Below are 18,516 nucleotides of genomic sequence, written 5' to 3'. Positions count from 1 at the left end.
TCCTTTTTAAAGTTCTTATAACAAGACAAACGTTTATCCTTGTGCTTTTGTTGTGACTAATACCACCTCCTCCTTCTAAGCTTTCACAACAAGCAGACCATTTATTTTTTGTCTACTTGTAGCAAATGGTTGGATAATGATGATGCGTTGGTGTTATTGGGGGGGGGCGTTGATTGTTCATGCTCTATATGAATCCTGTCAGAGGGAATTTTGAGTAGCAATATCAATTGTTTACTTGATGCACATAACTCTCTCCAAACAGTGATAATATATTTGTTGTGTTTACAAAGGACTTCATAAATGAAAAGGCAAGAAGGGGAGCGAAGGAGGCATCGAGGGCCAGGAGTCATAAGTGCTAAGGCAAAAAATTAACGGTCAACTTGTTAAGGCCATAACTATTTTGTGGGGAATGAGAGCAGGGTCCAAAGCTCATAAGAAAGCTCTCTATGAGGAAGGCTACGTGAAGAGGGTGTGAGCTTTAAACAACTTTTTTTGGGGCAAAAAGCGAAGTTTGATGCCCACAAACGACGCTACAAGTGAAAAGCCCAAATTCACACTAAATTGTGCAAAGTCGTTAGAATGGTTGAAAAGGTCCAAATGGTGGCATGGATGACATCAACATTATTAGAAGCAAAGGTGTGGATGTGTGATTTCCCCTCGTTTGCATAGACAAGGGTTGACACATCTTAATTGATAATTATTTTTGCGGTGTTTGTCTTGCATATTTTAAAAATGCAGCTTTCTTTCTATGGTGGTGGGAAAAAGCAGTCTCACTTTAGATCTTATTTCGTATACAAGGTCATTAATGTGGAAGTCTCTTGTCTACATTATTTACATTTGCCTTGAATTATGCATGGAGCTCAAATTCCAAAAATAGCAATTCAAAATTCTTTATAAGCAGAATTCGAGCAGAAAAGAGCCGAGTGTGTGGATGAGAGTAGTTGGTGCGGCCTGATAGTGTATGCATAAGGATGAATCAGAGACCAATATTAGAATTTGAAAGGTGTTTTAGAGATGCAAATAATTGCATTGGTGATTAGTGTTTGATGTTGTTGGTATGTATTGTTGGTGATTTGTTCAGTAATGTGAAACTCCTGAAGTTAATGGTGGTTTTATCAGTAATCAAAGATTGTTGAAGGTGTTTGTATGGTGGCTTTGGTGAGTATTTGTGGTAAGAAAAATTTATTTCTTTGTGACACAAGGACCTACTGGTTCTAGTTTGAAAAGGGATGAAAGATGGGTCAACAAGGTTGAAAAGTGGTAGCTTGCAAATCAGGGGTAGTAGAGCCTTCCAATGGGTTTTAGTAAATGTTTAGGGGCAAGAATCCCTTCCAATGAGTGTTCGTAAATGAGCAAGGGCAACAATCCCTTTCAGTATTGATTGATAAATGAGTAGGGGCAAGAGTCCCTTTCAACAGACACTGATAAATGAGCAGGGGTAGTAGTCCCTTTCAGTGAAGATTGATAAACGAGTAGGGATATAAATTCCTTTAAGTAGCAGTCGATAAACATACAAGTAGTAGCTTGTGGGGCATTGATGTAATCAAGTTGAAGCTTGTGATAAAAATATTATTGGTGTCTTGTGTATATGTTTGTCACGTGTTTGATGGTGATTATGTTATGATTGAGTTGTGTTGTAGATCCATGAACAATTGCTTCAGTAATTAAAAAGTATAATTTTCGAAAAATTGTAAAATTTGGCCACACTATTGATTCAGGCCCCCTCTCAGTAGTGTCCTGGTTTCCATTGTTTCTAACAAAAGGGTCATATTTCATGGAACAATATTTTATTTGCAAATGATTATATAATAATAAGATAAACAATGTTCCTTTGTAAAGTTCTTATAACAAGACAAACATTTATCCTTGCGCTTTTGTTGTGACTAATACCACTTCCTGCTTCTAAGCTTTCACAACAAGCAGAACATTTATTTTTTGTCTACTTGTAGCAAATGTTTGGATAATGATGATGCGTTAGTGTTATTGGGGAGGGGGGAGGAGGGGGGCATTGATTGTTCATGCTCTATATGAATCCTATCAGAGGGAATTTTGAATAGAAATATCAATTGTTTACTTGATGCACATAACTCTCTCCAAACGGTGATAATATCTTTGTTGTGTTTACAAAGGAATTCATAAATGAAAAGTCGAGGAAGGGAGCAGAGGAGGCATCGAGGGCCAGGAGTCATAAGGGCTAAGGCAAAAAATGGGGTGAAAAGCGAAGTTTGATGCCCGCAAATGACGCCATAAGTGAAAAGCCCAAATTCACACTAAATTGCCCAAATTCGTTAGAATGGTCGAAAAGGTCCAAATGGTGGCATGGATGACATCAACATTATAAGAAGAAAAGGTGTGGATCTGCAATTTCCCCTCGTTTGCATAGACAAGGGTTGACACATATTAATTGATAATTGTTTTCGCGGTGTTTGTCTTGCATATTTTAAAAATGTCGCTTTCTTTCTATCGTGGTGGGAAAAAGCAGTCTCACTTTAGACCTTATTTCGTATACAATGTCATTAATGTGGAAGTCTCTTGCCTACATTATTTACCTTTGCAACGAATTATGCATGGAGCTCAAATTCCAAAAATAGCAATTCAAAATTCTTTATAAGCAGAATTCGAGCAGCAGAGATCGTAGAGAGCAGAGTGTGTGAATGAGAGTTATTGGTGCAACGTGATATTGTATGTATAAGGGTGAATCATAAACTAATCTTAGTATTTGAAAGGTGTTTTAGAGATGCAAAGAAGTGCATTGGTGATTATTGATTGGTGTTGCTGGTATGTATGGTTGGTGATTTGTTCAATAATGTGAAACTCCTTAAGGTGATGGTGGTTTTATCAGTAATCAAAGATTGTTGAATGTGTTTGTATGGTGGCTTTGGTGAGAAGTTGCAGTAAGAAAAAATTATTTATTTGTGACACAAGTGACCTACTAATTCTAGTTCGAAAATGGATGAAAGATGGATCAACAAGGTTGAAAAGTGGTAGCTTGTAGATCAAGGGTAGTAGATCCTTCCAATGGGTGCTAGTAAATGTTTAGGGGCAAGAATCCCTTCCTGATCTGAACTTAAACAGGAATGCAACAACTTACAAATATAATCATAAACGCAAAGATGCGGCAGAAAAACACTTCATTTCATTAATAGAAAAATATTGAACTATGTTTACAAACAGAATGGAAATAAGATAGCTCGAGCAATGGTAGCTTATCTCTGATAAGAGATGTGGCGGCGACATGCCTCTGAAATCTATTACAATTAGGCTCAAGGGCCTATTTATTATTGGAATGCATGAGAAAACCCTAAACAACCAAAACCCTAACCCCAGGAGATGTCCAGGGGTCGTAACTTGGTCATATTATCTTCGTTTGGCGCATACAATACCTTGTTGGAAGGGTTTCTCTAAGTACTATAGGTTTTGCCACAGGACTTGAAAATTGCTAAAAATAGTAAATGTTGAAATGAACAAGGAAACAAATGAAATTGACTGGGGTGTCTAGGTGGAATAGGCGAGTGGCCACCAATATCCGTCTGGATCATTCCTCCCCCCTTAGGAAGAAATGGTCCCCATTGCGTGCAAAGCCTCCATGAGGTGAGGAAATTTCTGTTGAACCTCGTCCCTCGAGAACCACTTGCCTTGGTGAAGGAGTTGGCCTGCTTTGAAAACTCAATATAGTTGTATCCTCTATTGGCGAGTGTTCTTGATCTGTGTACCCATGATCAGATCAGTTGCGGCCTATTCCATGCAGTCCGGGTTGAGCTTTGTTGGTGTGAGTTATTCTTCAATGTCAGGTGTGTCCAACAATGGTCGAAAGTATGGCCGAAGGTGATTTACATTGAACACTAGGTGCAGACCAAGGAACGATGGGATGCTGAGCTCGAAGGCATTGTCATCGATGACCTTGGTGATGGTGTATGGCCCATATCGGAGCAGATGAAGCTTGTAGTGGGGTCCAACAAGGCGCTCCTTCTACAAATGAGCCAAACTTTGTCACCCATCAGGAACTTGTGCTGCACTCGATGTTGATCATGGATTTGCTTGTACTTACATTGGTTCTGTCCAATATATCTTGGATCTATTGACGAATGTGTTGAATGCACTCAATGAAGCTATTAGCCCTTTCAACTTCGGACTGAACGTGAGCCAAATCTACCTGAGTGACTACAAATGGTATGGCCACATCAATGGGGCATAATGGCTGAAATCCCAGCCCTACCTGAAAGGGGCTGTGACCCATTGAGATGTGGAGAGCTCTGTTGTAGCTTCGTTGGAAATAAGGGAGACTTTCATCCCACGTGCTTGGATTCTTCAAGTTGTACATGCGCAAAATGTGTACGACCATCCTGTTGACAACCTTTGTTTGGCCATCAGTTTGGGGATGGAAATCCATGGACTTAGTAAGTTTTGTATCCAGCATCAACTAGAGACTTGACCAAAATGCACTCAGGAATCTGTTGTCCCAATTTGAGACAATGGACTGTGGGATCCCAAAGTGTACCCATACTCGCTCAAAGAAGAGCTCAGCAATGGCCTCTACTGTGATACTCTTCTTGCATGCCACCATGATGGCTATCTTAGAGAATCTATCGATGACCACGAAAATGCGATCGTTGTCGTGCTTAGTAGAAGGAAGGCCCGACATGTAATCCATGGATGCATATTTGCAAGGTCGGCTAGGAGTAGGTAGAGAAGTATATAGGCCTTGCTTCTTGATGGTTGGTTTGGAAATGGAGCAGACGATGCAGGATCTAATGTACTTACCAACATCCTAACGAAGTTTCAGCCAATAAAATTACTTTTGCAATATCGCCATTGTTTTCTCTACTCTGAAATGTCCAGTGACCCGATTATAGTGGGCCTCCCAAATCATCTTGGCATGCTCACTTGAAGGAACACAAATGTGTCCCAGGTGGCATAATAGTGCATTCTTAAGGTGAAAATTTGGAACTTACTTCCCTTCCAGGAGTGTCTAGTATATGTTGTCGAATTCTAGATCGCTCTTGTAAATATGTGGCCACCCCGATGTCTCATTCCCACAAGAGTCAAGCACAATCATCAACGCCATGAATGGTGGTCGGCTGAGGCAATCAACAACATTAATGGTGTTTCCCTTCTTATACTTAATGTTCAAATGGAACTGTTGCAAATAGGTGGACCATTTTTTATGGTGATCGTTTTGCAACTTCCCTTGTATATGTATGAATTGTAGAGGTCGATGGTCTGTGTGGATGACTGTTTCCTTCCCTAAAATGTAATGCTTCCATTAACGGTAGGCCTACACAATGGAATACATTTATTTGTCGTAAGTGGGGTACTTTCGGACTGTGTCTGAAAGCGTCTCACTGTGGTAAGCCACTGGATGCCCATGCTGAGTAAGTACCGCACCAATAGCATAGTAGGAGGCATCTGTCTCAATCTCAAATGGTTGTTGCAGGTCTGGTAATGTAAGCGCTGGTACAGAACATAGGCGATTCTTTAGCTTGGAGAACACTTGTTTTTAGGTTTTTGACCAAAAAAACATTACTTTCGCTCCGCCCTTAATGACTTGACTTAAATTCCAAGTGATATGAGAGAACCCCAACACGAACCTACGGTAGAAATTGGCAAGACCCAAAAAGCTGCGGAGCTCTGTTATAGTGGTTAGGGTTGGCCAATCTCGAATGACTTGTATCTTATATGGGTCCACATGTACACCCTGCTCATCAATGATGTACCCCAGATATTGAACCTGGGTCAGGCCAAAGGTGCATTTCTCCAAGTTAGCACATAGTTTGTGTTGGCGCAGGGTTTGAAGGACCTGTCGAATATGGTGGAGGTGCTCTTCCCAACTCTCGCTGAAGATCAATATGTCATCTAATTACGCCACCACAAATGCATTGGTGAAGGGTAACAAGATGTTTTCCATCAGTCTCATGAAGGTTGTAGGGGAATTCGTCAATCCAAACAACATGACCAACCATTCGAAAAGACCCTCCTTGGATTTGAAGGTAGTCTTCAACACATCGGAGGGGCTCGATAGGCACCTGGTGATAACATGACTTCAAGTCAATCTTGTTGAAATATTTGGCCCCCTTAAGCTGGTCCAGAAGGTCATCAATTCACGGGATTGGGTACCTATTCTGGACAGTGATCTTATTCAGCGCCCGATAGTTAATACAGAGCCTCCAGGTCCCATCCTTCTTCTGTACCAATATAATCGGGCTCCCACAAGGTGATGAGCTTGGCTTGATGTGCCCTTTTTGCAATAGTTCTTAAATCTGCCTCTTGATCTCATCGTTCTCTAGAACAGAGCGTCAATAGATTGGTCCATTGGACAGCGGCGCGCCCGGGGTCAGATCAATGGAGTGCTTGACCTGAAAGTGCAAAGGTGCCCCTGTGGGTGAGGCGAAAATATCCCTGTACTGCTCTATGACCTTGTCCATCTACTGTTGCTGTGTAGAGGAGCCCTGCATGGAAGCTGTGGCCACAACCGTCTTCTTGCCTTGGGGAACGAATCATAAGGAAAACAAATTTCCTGGTCTGGGAAATGATCTTACTACATTTCTTTACAGTGATCAAAGAGATGGCGGTAGGTGAGGCTACCTCTGGTATCTTGTAAAACTTATCAGCCAAATTAATAATAATAGAGCAATGTCTAGACTCATATACAACATGTTGCTTCCACAAGTATGGTTGTCGTAACAATACATCACAAACTTCAAGAGGATTAATGTCACACAGTACCTCATTCGTGAAGGGCTTGATGTTTTAGGGAAGGTGACATTGTTGACTGACATGAAGATCTTGTCCTTGGTGAAGCCACCCGATGATGTACAACTGTGGATGTGCTATAGTCTTTAAGCCCAACCGCTTCACGACCTATACTAAAATGAGGTTCTTTTGGCTCCCACTGTTGACAGTGAACTACAACGGAGAACCCTTCACCCGCATCTGTGAGTGGAAGAGGCGTTCCCCCTCCTCTGGATCTTCAGGCTCAATCTTCTGGATCTTGGTGGTGGCCATGGTGGCATTGGGCTTCACATCAATGATCTACTTCCCTTTGTCAGTTCCCTTATCTGATTCAGATTCAGAGTCAGAACCTGCGTCTGATTCAAAAGCCTTCATCTCAGCCACCATTGACTACTTGGCTCGACACACTTGTATTGTGAGTGGAGCTCTTATGGAACTCACACCATTTTCCATGTCCTTCTTCGTCTTCGGGGTGTTGTTCTTTGCTTGCGCCTTCAGCAGGTTGTCCTGGGTAGCGCTCCCTTGGCTTGGTCCTTTGTTCTGTGGTTTGGGGGCACCTTTTCCTTGCTTTGGATTCGCATATCCAAAGTCCTGCTTCTTTTGTTTAAACCTCTGCTCAATCTTGACAGCGTACCGATACGCCATGCCGAGCGAGGAATGGTCCAGGAACTCCATTTCGTCTTGGATGTACTTGTGTAGACAATTGTAGTACTTGAGCACCAAATGCCGCTCAGTATCTTTGATACCCAGCTTCATGCGAAGGGTATGGAAAGTATTTGTGAACTCTGGCACATCTTAGTCCCTTCCCTATCTTAGCATGGTGTATTGTCTTCATAACTCCTGACAGGGTAATATTGTTCCTTTATGGCGTCTCAGAAAAGAATTCCAAGTGGGTGCGACTGAAAACAATGAGGGTTCACTCTCATCCTTTTGTTCACAGTAGGTTTCCCACCAATCCTTGACATGTGGGGTGACTTTAAGAAGTGCAAAAGTAATCTTTTCCCGATTGGAAAAGTCATGAACTGAAAAATATCCTTCCAATAGATTTAACCATTTATTTACAACGCCTGCATCTAGCAGGCCTTCGAATATGGGAATATCAAAGTTAACTTGTACCTTAAAAGGAGTGGCACCTTCAGAGTGGCTATTGGATGAAGATGCATTGCCTGTGGGTAGCCATCGAAGGATCTGGGCAAAGTTATCCATCATCGTGTCCCTTTGTCACTCGAGGGCTTCCTCGAGCAACATTTTGAAAGGATCTCCTGCCCCCTCGTCTTTCTTTTCTTCCGCCATGGGAGGTCGTTGAGTTTTACGAGGCTCATATTGCAATGGTTCAACCAAATCAAGCCCTAACTCCTTAAACCCTGACCTTGTTGGGGACATGCAAAGAAAAACAGAGAAAGAGCAGACCGCTCTGATACCACTAATCCGAACTTAAACAAGAACGCAACAACTTACAGATATAATCATAAACACAAAGATGCAGTAGAAAAACACTTCATTTCATTAATAGAAAAATATTGAATGATGCTTACAAACAGAATGGAAATAAGATGGCTCAGGCAATGGTAGTTTATCTCTAAGAAGAGATGTGGAGGCTACATACCTCTGAACTCTGTTACAATGAGACTCGAGGGCTTATTGGAAAACATGAGAAAATCATAAACAACCAAAACCCTAACCCATGGGATGTAACACCAAGAGTTTGTGGGCCCCGTTGGGGTTAGTTGGGTAGTCAACTTCCCGGGGTCGTGACTTGGTCATATTATCTCCGTTTGGCGCATATGATACTTTGTTGGAAATTTCTCTTTGAGTACTATAAGTTTTGCCACAAGCCTTTGCTAATGGCTATGGGCCTGTTGCGAACCCCAAAAAACGTCGTTTAGGGGGTCAAAACTGCTCTGGAAGTTCAGGACTCGAAAAAACTGCTAAAAATAGTAAATTTTGAAAGGAACAAGGAAACATATGAAACTGACTAGGGGGTCTATGTGGAATAGGCGGGTGGCCACCAATATCCACTTGGATCACTTCCAGTGAGTGTTGGTAAATGATCAGGGGCAACAATCCCTTTCAGAATTGACTGATAAATGAGTAGGGGAAAGAGTTCCTTTCAACAAAGACTGATAAACGAGCAGGGGCAGTGGTCCCTTTAAGTGATGACTGATAAACGAGCAGGGATAGAAGTTCCTTTCAGTAGTAGCCGATAAACCTACAAGTAGTAGCTTGTGGGGCATTGATGTAATCAAGTTGAAGCTTGTAATAAAAAGAATATTGGTGTCTTGTGTATATGTTTCTCATGTGTTTGATGCTGATTATGTTATGATTGAATTGTGTTGTATATCCATGAACAATTTCTTAAGTAATTAAAAAGTATAATTTGTGAAAATTAGTATAATTTGGCGACACTATTGATTCAACCCCCCTCTTAGTAGTGTCCTGTTTTCCATTGTTTCTAACAAAAGGGTCATATTTCATGGAAGAGTATTTTATTTGCAAATGCTTATATAATAATAAGAAAAACAACGTTCCTTTTTAAAGTTCTTATAACAAGACAAGCATTTATCCTTGCGCTTTTGTAGTGACTAATACCACCTCCTCCTTCTAAGCTTTCACAACAAGTAGAACATTTATTTTTTGTCTACTTGTAGCAAATGTTTGGATAATGATGATGCGTTAGTGTTATTGGGGAGGGGGGACGAGGGGGGCGTTAATTGTTCATGCTCTATATGAATCCTATCAGAGGGAATTTTGAATAGCAATATCAATTGTTTAGTTGATGTGCATAACTCTCTCCAAACGGTGATAATATCATTGTTGTGTTTACAAAGGACTTCGTAAATGAAAAGACAAGAAGGGGAGCGGAGGAGGCATCAAGGGCCTAGAGTCAGAAGGGCTAAGGCAAAAATTATGGTCAACTTGTTAAGGCCATAACTATTGTGTGGGAAATGAGAGCAAGGTCCAAAGCTCATGATAAAGCTCTCAAGGAGGAAGGCTACGTGAAGAGGGTGTGAGCTTTAAACAATTTTTTTTAGGGCAAAAGGTGAAGTTTGATGCCCACAAACGATGCCATAAGTGAAAAGCCCAAATTCACACTAAATTTCCCAAAGTCATTAGAATGGTCGAAAAGGTCCACATGGTGGCATGGATGACATCAACATTATTAGAAGCAAAGGTGTGGATGTGCGATTTCCCCCCGTTTGCATAGATAAAGGTTGACACATTTTAATAGATAATTGTTTTCGCGATGTTTGTCTTGCATATTTTAAAAATGTCGTTTTCTTTCTATGGTGGTGGGAAAAAGCAGTCTCCCTTTAGATCTTATTTCATATACAAAGTCATTAATGTGGAAGTCTCCTCCTTACATTATTTTCCTTTGTCTTGAGTATTCTCTATATATATTCATTCTTCTCTTATTAGCTTCTCCCAAAAAAAGGGTAATTTGAGCCTAATCTCACATGGATGGCATTAATGGGTTATTTGGGCATATAGTAGAATAAACTTTTGGTGCATGTGTCCTTGGCTACCTCGTGTGTTTGTAAAAGAAATGTGTTAAATTTTCTTGGTTATAAGTGCATTGGATGTTTGACGAGGATATTTAGGTGGGGAAACCACAAGGCTTGTGTAAAGAGACGGAAGAAGACGTTATTTTTTTTTTTTAACCACATGGTGAATCGGTAACTATCAAGTTTAATCCACGGGAGACCCAGGATCAAACCTCATTGCTGCCACTATAACACCAAGAGCATAACCAACCACCTGCAAGTCGGGTATACTAAGATCTTATGGTTTTAGCAAGAGCACACCCACGGGAAGACGTTATTAATAAATATAAGTTTGATATTAAAAGGCTTGTGTATTTAAATTGTAAGTGGTATTAGAAGGAATAGAAATTATTTATCCCACATGCATGAATGAGTGGGATAGAGGAGAGGGGAGTAGTAGAAAAGGGACAGCAAAAGCAGAGGGGAAGCGTTATTATTATTTTTAACTTTTTTGTGTGGCTAAGATCAAGTGTAGCGTCTGTTCATAGAACCAAATGATGTTAAAATATGTTAAAATGTATTTTTCTAGTTGGAGTTCCCACCCACAGTAGCTTTTGCTATCGGGGCTACAGCACCAGACTGGTGCACCCGAACAAGTCACAACGCAAATGAGTAATAATATGGTACCCCAACAAGTCACAACGCAAATGAGTAATAGTATGGTCGGCTGAAGCAGTGGAAACGATAAAACAAACCTCATTTGTGCATTTAGGCCTCGTGTTCATTTCTCCATGGTGTGTTGGTTAAATCGCATTCCCGCCCTTGTTCCCGCTGGTTTTTTGTTTTTGATGATTTCTTCCTCCGCTCTACTTATTCTAAGTTGCTCGCTTCCATTTATCTTGAACAGGTGTTATGGGAGAGCTCGTTGCTTGCTTCCATTAATCATCAACAGGTGATATGTGAACTCGTTGTTCGCGTCCATTTATCATCAACAGGTGTTGTGGGAACTTGGATGTTGTGGGGAGGGGTCTGACAGTTTTCGTCCTGGAGATGATCCAGTCATCTTCGTTTCTTACTAAATCCATATATATATATATATATAACGTGACCAGGGATATGGGTATGCCAAACGAATTTCGCTCTGCTCAGTGAAATTGCTGAGAGGTTTCAATGTGAATTTGATTTCTATCAGCAATTTTCACCAATTCCTTGGGGAAGCAACCAATCCAGGAATTTGTGAATTGAGGATGAGGACGTTGTGATTGATAAAAATGGCTAAATCATACACAGTTGCAGAAATATAAATATATTAAGCACAAATGGTGCATGTGTAAACACACTCACACACGGATTACATTCAGATCACTCTATTAAATAGAGTTTTTGAGATCCAACTTATTTCTAATTTAAAGAGAGTGGTTGAGAGAATTTCTCAACCATCACAAACCAATTTCTCAAATATGGAATGTAAGCATTAATTCCAACATCCCCCTTAATGATTACATTACCTGAAAATAAAAAAATAATCAAGCTTATCAGTAGATGCTCCATCAAGTTGCCTCATAACCCTCGGAAAGGTGTAGTTGGCAAGTTGGATTCCCGAGTTCGCTTCCTCAACTCCCGAATCAAGGACCTCCCGAAGTCAATTACTGGACAGCATCCCAATCTGTCGCATAACCTCATTAGGAAACCACTTCCACGTCTACCACTAATGAGGGATCCTTCCCTAGATCCGCAACTGCCATACTATCTGGACAACCATCCATATTGAGCCTTACTGCTACTTGATCTTTAACTACTGGCATCAGACACATAGTTGAACTGCTGGTTATATTAAAAAAGTTTAATAGACTCACTCTCTTCATCATCAGAATTCCATTGGTATTCATCTGTGGTTATATTTGCTGATTCTTTCCCTTTTAACACATCACTAGCACGACTTCTGCAATTCCACGCTGTATGCCCAGTTTTCTTGCAATAGTAGCATTCAATGTCACCTTTGTTTGCATTTTTCTTTCTTATCCTTGACTTTGTCCACAAGGCATTTTCTACATGAGAGTTCTCTTCGGCATCCTCTGGTTTCAGTCGCTTTTCCTCCCCCAGAAGTGCTGCAATTGTCTCTTGCAATGTTTGTGTAGATATTTGACTCAAAGTAAAAACAACATTACTATAACTTGAAGGAAGACTATTTAATAATACAGCTTTAGCATCTTCATCCTCCACATTTGTCCCAGCTTCACTTAATTGTCTTAAAAGAGACATTAAATTATTTATATGACTGGACATAGATGTCTCCTCATTCATTTTCAAACTAAATAATTGCAGCTTTAGGGAAAATTTTGCATTTGTAGATTTTACACCAAACAATTGAGCCAAATGTTCCCATATTTCCTTTGATGTTTTAGTAAGATCTACATGATGTAATTGCGAATCAGAAAGAGCAAGTCCAATAATAGACTTAGCTTTGTAATCTCTATTTTTCCATTCAAATAATAATAGACTTAGCTTTGTCATCTCTATTTTTCCATTCAAATAACTCTTTGGCATCTGTAGGTGCTGCTTCTGAACCATTCACTATTCCCCACAAGTTTTTATTCATTAATTGCAGTTGTATTTTTACTTTCCATGAGGGAAAATTCAAACCACTGAATTTGTCTAACACCATAAACTCCATGATAAAAGAGAATACCTTTTCTAAAATGGAGAGAAAAATCCTGTTGAGAAAAAAATGAATTTACAGGCTTGAGAAAAGACCGTGCGTTCCTCACCTCTTTCGATCAGATTCCAAACGTGGATTCTGTGTGAAACATGACCGGGTGACCGATCGCCGCCGGGTAGTTGGAAACAAGACAAACAGCTTGCTAATCACAAAGCCAGCCACGATGGGTATGTATTTATATAAGCTCTGGGCATTTCCGGATAAAAGCAGTCCACCACATCATAGTTGGCAGTACCCAACGATAGCAGAACCAGCACCGACAGCGTCAGGGAGCCCGACGGCGGCAAGATCTACTACGGCATCGCCACGCCCCGGGGCCTCTGGACGTTTGGAAGCCGGAAAGGGTCGGCGCTTGACACGTCCTGCCTGAGGCTCAAGTCTTGAATCTCGTTCCCGGACGGATCACCACATGCACCTTTAATTAACTACAGACAGCCCAGAAAGACGGTCCAGCTCCACGCAGCAGAGTATTCAAGCAGTTGCTACTCAGGTAGGCAGCGCTCCTCAGATGGACAACACAGGTTCAGATCTAGCTCTGATACCATGATAAAAATAGCTAAATCATACACAGTTGCAGAAATATAAATATATTAAGCACAAATGGTGCATGTGTAAACACACTCACACACGGATTACATTCAGATCACTCTATTAAATAGAGTTTTTGAGATCCAACTTATTCCTAATTTAGAGAGAGTGGTTGAGAGAATTTCTCAACCATCACAAACCAATTTCTCAAATATGGAATGTAAGCATTAATTCCAAAAGTGATGACTCTGTTTACTAATTTTCTCGAGTCTTGTGAAGTACTTGTGGCTTTTGGAAGGCAGTATGGCTTGACTCTACAAAACGCGTGTAGGTAGAAGTGAGACAGAAATAAATATGTGGTATAACATCATTAACAACATTATAAGCACTCTGATAAACATTGCTGGTGGTTATGAGCTTTATGACCCTAATTGGTGCGAGGGTGATTGGACAAAGATCACCCCTGCCTACACCATCCAGGGAAGTTCAGGCACCAACTCAAGCATATTATGTTCTCTAATGGGATCTACAATGCCTGTAGCCTCCAACGGCTGTTGCTGTCACAACAATTAAAACGACAACATGGCCGACTCTATTTTTTTACTGAGCTTATGTGGATTGCATTGCAGATTCGACTTGAAATATGGTTACCCTATAACTAGGATTATACGATGGTTACCCTATTTATGCACTTTCTCTACAAATATAGGATTGTATCGAATTCATTCTGGGCAGATGACACACTTTGAGCCTGTCATCCAAGCTCAATGGGAAAATAGGAAACGAAAATTTGGAACTGTGGTCTTTCCCCTTTCAAGGTAACTAAATCAATTGTGACATTGGATTTTTGGTTAGCAATAACTAAATCAATTGACATTGAAGTTTTGGTTAGCAATTGTGACATTGGATCTTTGGTTTGCAATGCACCAAATACTGTCGACCCGAATATTTGTAGAACTGCTCTCCAGAAATCCAATGACAAGATGTCCGGAGGCTCCATTCTAAAATCTATTTGGATGCTCCTTCAAGAGGTTGCCCTGCCCTAGCAATGCAGGTTTTGAGTTTGTAATTCCTGCCTTAGCAATGCAGGTTTTCAGTTTGTAATTTCCAATCACATGGAAGAGGTTGCTGTGCCCTAGCAATGCAGGTTTTGAGTTTGTAATTTCCAATCACATGGAAGAGGTTGTCGTGCCCTAGCAATGCAGGTTTTGAGTTTGTAATTTCAAATCGCATGGAAGAGGTTGCCCTCCCCTGGCAATGCAGGTTTTGAGTTTGCAATTTCAAATCACATGGAAGAGGTTGCCCTCCCCTGGCAATGCAGGTTTTGAGTTTGCAATTTCAAATCACATGGAAGAGGTTGCCCTCCCCTGGCAATGCAGGTCTTGAGTTTGCAATCAAATCACATGGAAGAGGTTGCCCTCCCCTGGCAATGCAGGTTTTGAGTTTGTAATTTACAAATCACATGGAAAAACCATCCTATGTTGCTATAGGAAATGTGGGCTAACCTGCCAAGAATTATGTTGACAGTGTGGAACTAAAGCGGCCATAAATTTGAATCTAGAAGCATAAACTTGGAAGGGGACTCGAAGGAATAAAGGGTCTTCCATGCATCATTGGAGGTTGGAGTCCATTGTTATAAATATTAAAGATGGCTTCCCTCAAACACCTAGGCGGCATGAAGCGCAGGTACAAGAAGATATTCGGATTTGGAGCAGGATATGAAACACAATCAACAACTTCACATCGAGAATTATGCTTAGGGCATCATACAGAATAATGTGGGGGAATCACAGATCTTTAGTGATGGAAATTCAAGCCAACAATCCACCTCGCCACTGAATCCATCCACCCACGGCACTCAAAAGCATTTGAGAGGCACGAGAACCCCTGGATCAAATTAATCACAATCGGAGAACGGAACCTAAAGCCAAGTACAGTAAATGGTATAATGTGTAAAGCCGATGACAAGGAGATCATCAAGATGTACGCCTGACTATCTCCAATGATCTGCACACAAAACTCCTAAATTTGTGTTTTCAGTATATGGAACTCTACTGGCATGTTGCCTTTGTCTTGTAATGTTGTCTATCTTTGTCTCTGTTTGAGCGAGATTTTTGTGATTTCCATCATGGAGGATCCTATCTAAATCTAAGTTTCTTCAGTGTATTGGCAAATGATTGAGCCTTTTCCTTCCTCCAGGCATCCGCTACACCTGTTTGGCCCTTGGAAGTATCCCTTCCCTAATTGCTAGCCGAGATAGAATTTTATCATTCGCTGCCAACAGACAGGACGATACTACTTCCAGCCAGATTATTGGGAGCTATGCTCCCTTCTTCTTGAGCTTCTCATTTGACAAAAGACAATATCTTTGGAAAGTTTGTTAGGTATCCAGATCCTTCCTTCCAACCAATTCTGTATCATCCCATTTTTAGAAAAACATTTTTCTCTTTCCAAGTTCAACATGGATGATCTCGACTTCCTCCCATTTTAAAGATACCGAGCATTGCGCCAACACTTTTCCTTCTAATTTTTAATTGGAAATCCCAAGCCTTCCATTTCCAAAATTATCAAGTACTCCTTGATGTTCTTTCAATTTTGTGTTATCATAATTTCGTCATCCTCTTCAAGCTCCAACAAGGGTGGAAATCCCTGACAAGAGTATGGGCCTGCATACTCTTCAAGGTCCAACGAGGGTTAAATTCAGAACTCCCCCCCATGCGTACTGATGAAACAGGGCGGGATTAAAAACCTCTCATGAATTATAAAAACGGGAAAAGACCACCATAATTGACCAACCAACATAGAGATATTAGATGAATTTGGGCAGGATTAAACGCCTCTGATGAATGATAAAAAAGGAAAAGACCACCTTGTTTGAAGAATGCAGAAATTGTTGAAATCGTCTAAGGATAGTTGTAAGCCCACATATAACAAATCCTGTGCATGGGAGTATTTAGGGGAGGAGACCTACGGAGGTGAGGGTAGAGGAGTTTTATATTTGGGGGAAGCTAAAAGGAAATTGTTTCAAAGAAGCACTGGGGATGGGAGAGGGTACAAATAATTGGGCTGAGCTGAATTCTCCGTAGTTCCTCGTAAGGATGGCAATAGGACATATTCAAATTTTAGGAGATTGGTGGGGAGAGGGTACAAATCATTCGGCAACATAACATATTGAAGTTTTAGGAGATTCCAACCTAGATAGCCACTGACTAGATGAAGATTTATCTCTTTGCACAGGTATTTTTACTACACAGGAAGTGGAAGCAGAGTCCCAGCTCCCAGGCACTATCGGATGCTTATATGATAAACACCCAGCCACTATCGGATGCTTATATGCTGAACACCCAATGAGGAGACTAGCCACAACAAATAGCTAAAAGCTACAAGACAGATGCTGATGCGTTGCCGTGAAACTTGCTCGGTCACTGTAAAAACGTTTGGGAAATAAATTCCATTGCCGGAACTTGAACGTGGGTCTCTCAGGTGAGAGACTACAAGTGAGCAAAATGTTAAGTTGAGCGCTCAGTGTCTGAAGTAATTAAAGCAGGAAACGTTCCAATTCTAAATTTCTAAAATAAAAAATAAAAAAATTTGGAGTTGTAATTTGTTTGAGTCAACAGTCAATCCATCAATGCGTGAATTTGGGCTCGTTTGTAGATTTACAGAACAGATTGGAGTAATGATTTCAACTAATTATTTCAGAACCAGAACCACCAGTGGGTAATTGGCAACATAATGATTTCAACTAACTATTTCAGAACCAGAACCACCAGTGGGTAAAATTCACCAAAGAAATCCGCCAATTACTTCTCTGGAATAGAAATGCGAGTACTTGTGTAATCCTTTCACTCTATTGCAAATACTTGTTTCACTGCAGAACTTGAATTTTCATTAGTCATTTCACTCAGATGCAAGACCTGCGAACATACTCACTCTTTCACTTCACTAAAAAGAAGTTGAATTTCCATTAAATCATTTCACTCAAATGCAAATACTTGTTTCACTGCAGAACTTGAATTTTCCATTAATCATTTCACTCAGATGCAAGACCTGCGAACATACTCACTCTTTCACTTCACTAAAAAGAAGTTGAATTTCCATTAAATCATTTCACTTAAAAATGCAAATGCTTGTTTTACTCTGATCTGCATTTCCATTAATTTCACTGAATAATTACGAAAACTCTCTCACTTACCTAAAGAACTTGAATTTCCATTAATTCATTTCACTCAAATGCAAATAATTAACCCTCTAATTTGAATCTACATTAATTTCACTAAAATTGAACTTAGAACTTAGTTATAATTGCAGACACTTGCTGTCTTTACTTTTAGTTTTAGAGTTAGTGTGGAGGCCGCGCGAACGCAGGCCTCCGCTGCCACAAATTATGACGTGCACTCTCCTTGGTGGGAGATGCTAGGTAGACCGCATCCCAAGTGCAATGGATATGGCCTTCCTAAGCCATCGACCTTCCTGATCATCGATTGACCCCGCCCAGGTATGTATGTTCTGTACGCTGCCATCTTCCCCCTCTATACTCCTCCCTTTCACTAATTCCATCGCCACTTTGCATGTGGGATATATCCATGCTATATCAAAACAAAAATTAATACATAATCAATTGCTTTCCCTTCCATTTCATCCCTATTATTATTCTTGTATTAATCAATTGCTTTCCCTTCCATTTCATCCCTATTATTATTCTTTTTGTTAAACATCCGTGAGTGAAACTAGTATTGCCCATACTTTACCTTAATCCAAAAGTAAAAACACAATCAATTGTTTCCACTTCCATTTCATCCCGTTGTTGTTGTTGTTAACGTGGGTGAGTGAAAGAGGTAGTAGTATGGCCTTCTCTAAGGTTCAACCCGCATTACCTTGGTTTGTGTTTTTCCTTGCCATTGTGAATGTGTGCCTATGTATGCCATATTTGTTTCGGCTAGGTGAAGGGTTTTGCCAACTTTTGCCCCGGGTATTTGCATAATCGGTTGGGCCATTTACCAAACCAAAGGCATGTTGTCGATGTGGAGGTCGCACGTTCAAATCAAGGTCAGCCCC

General features: G+C 40.6%; 1 non-coding gene across 1 annotated transcript; it reads right to left on the bottom strand.

Moving 5' to 3' along the window:
* Positions 1-17,805: 17,805 nt before the first annotated feature.
* LOC149222463 (U1 spliceosomal RNA) lies at positions 17,806-17,964 on the bottom strand. The gene has a single exon (XR_016249921.1). It is a non-coding gene; the product is annotated as a U1 spliceosomal RNA (small nuclear RNA).
* Between the last annotated feature and the right edge of the window lie 552 nt (positions 17,965-18,516).

Source organism: Pinus tabuliformis, chromosome Q (genome assembly GCF_031772625.1).
Source record: "Pinus tabuliformis cultivar Carrire ecotype Pingquan chromosome Q, CPIR1, whole genome shotgun sequence".
Classification (NCBI taxonomy): Eukaryota; Viridiplantae; Streptophyta; class Pinopsida; order Pinales; family Pinaceae; genus Pinus; species Pinus tabuliformis.
This window is presented reverse-complemented; position numbering and strand designations above follow the sequence as displayed.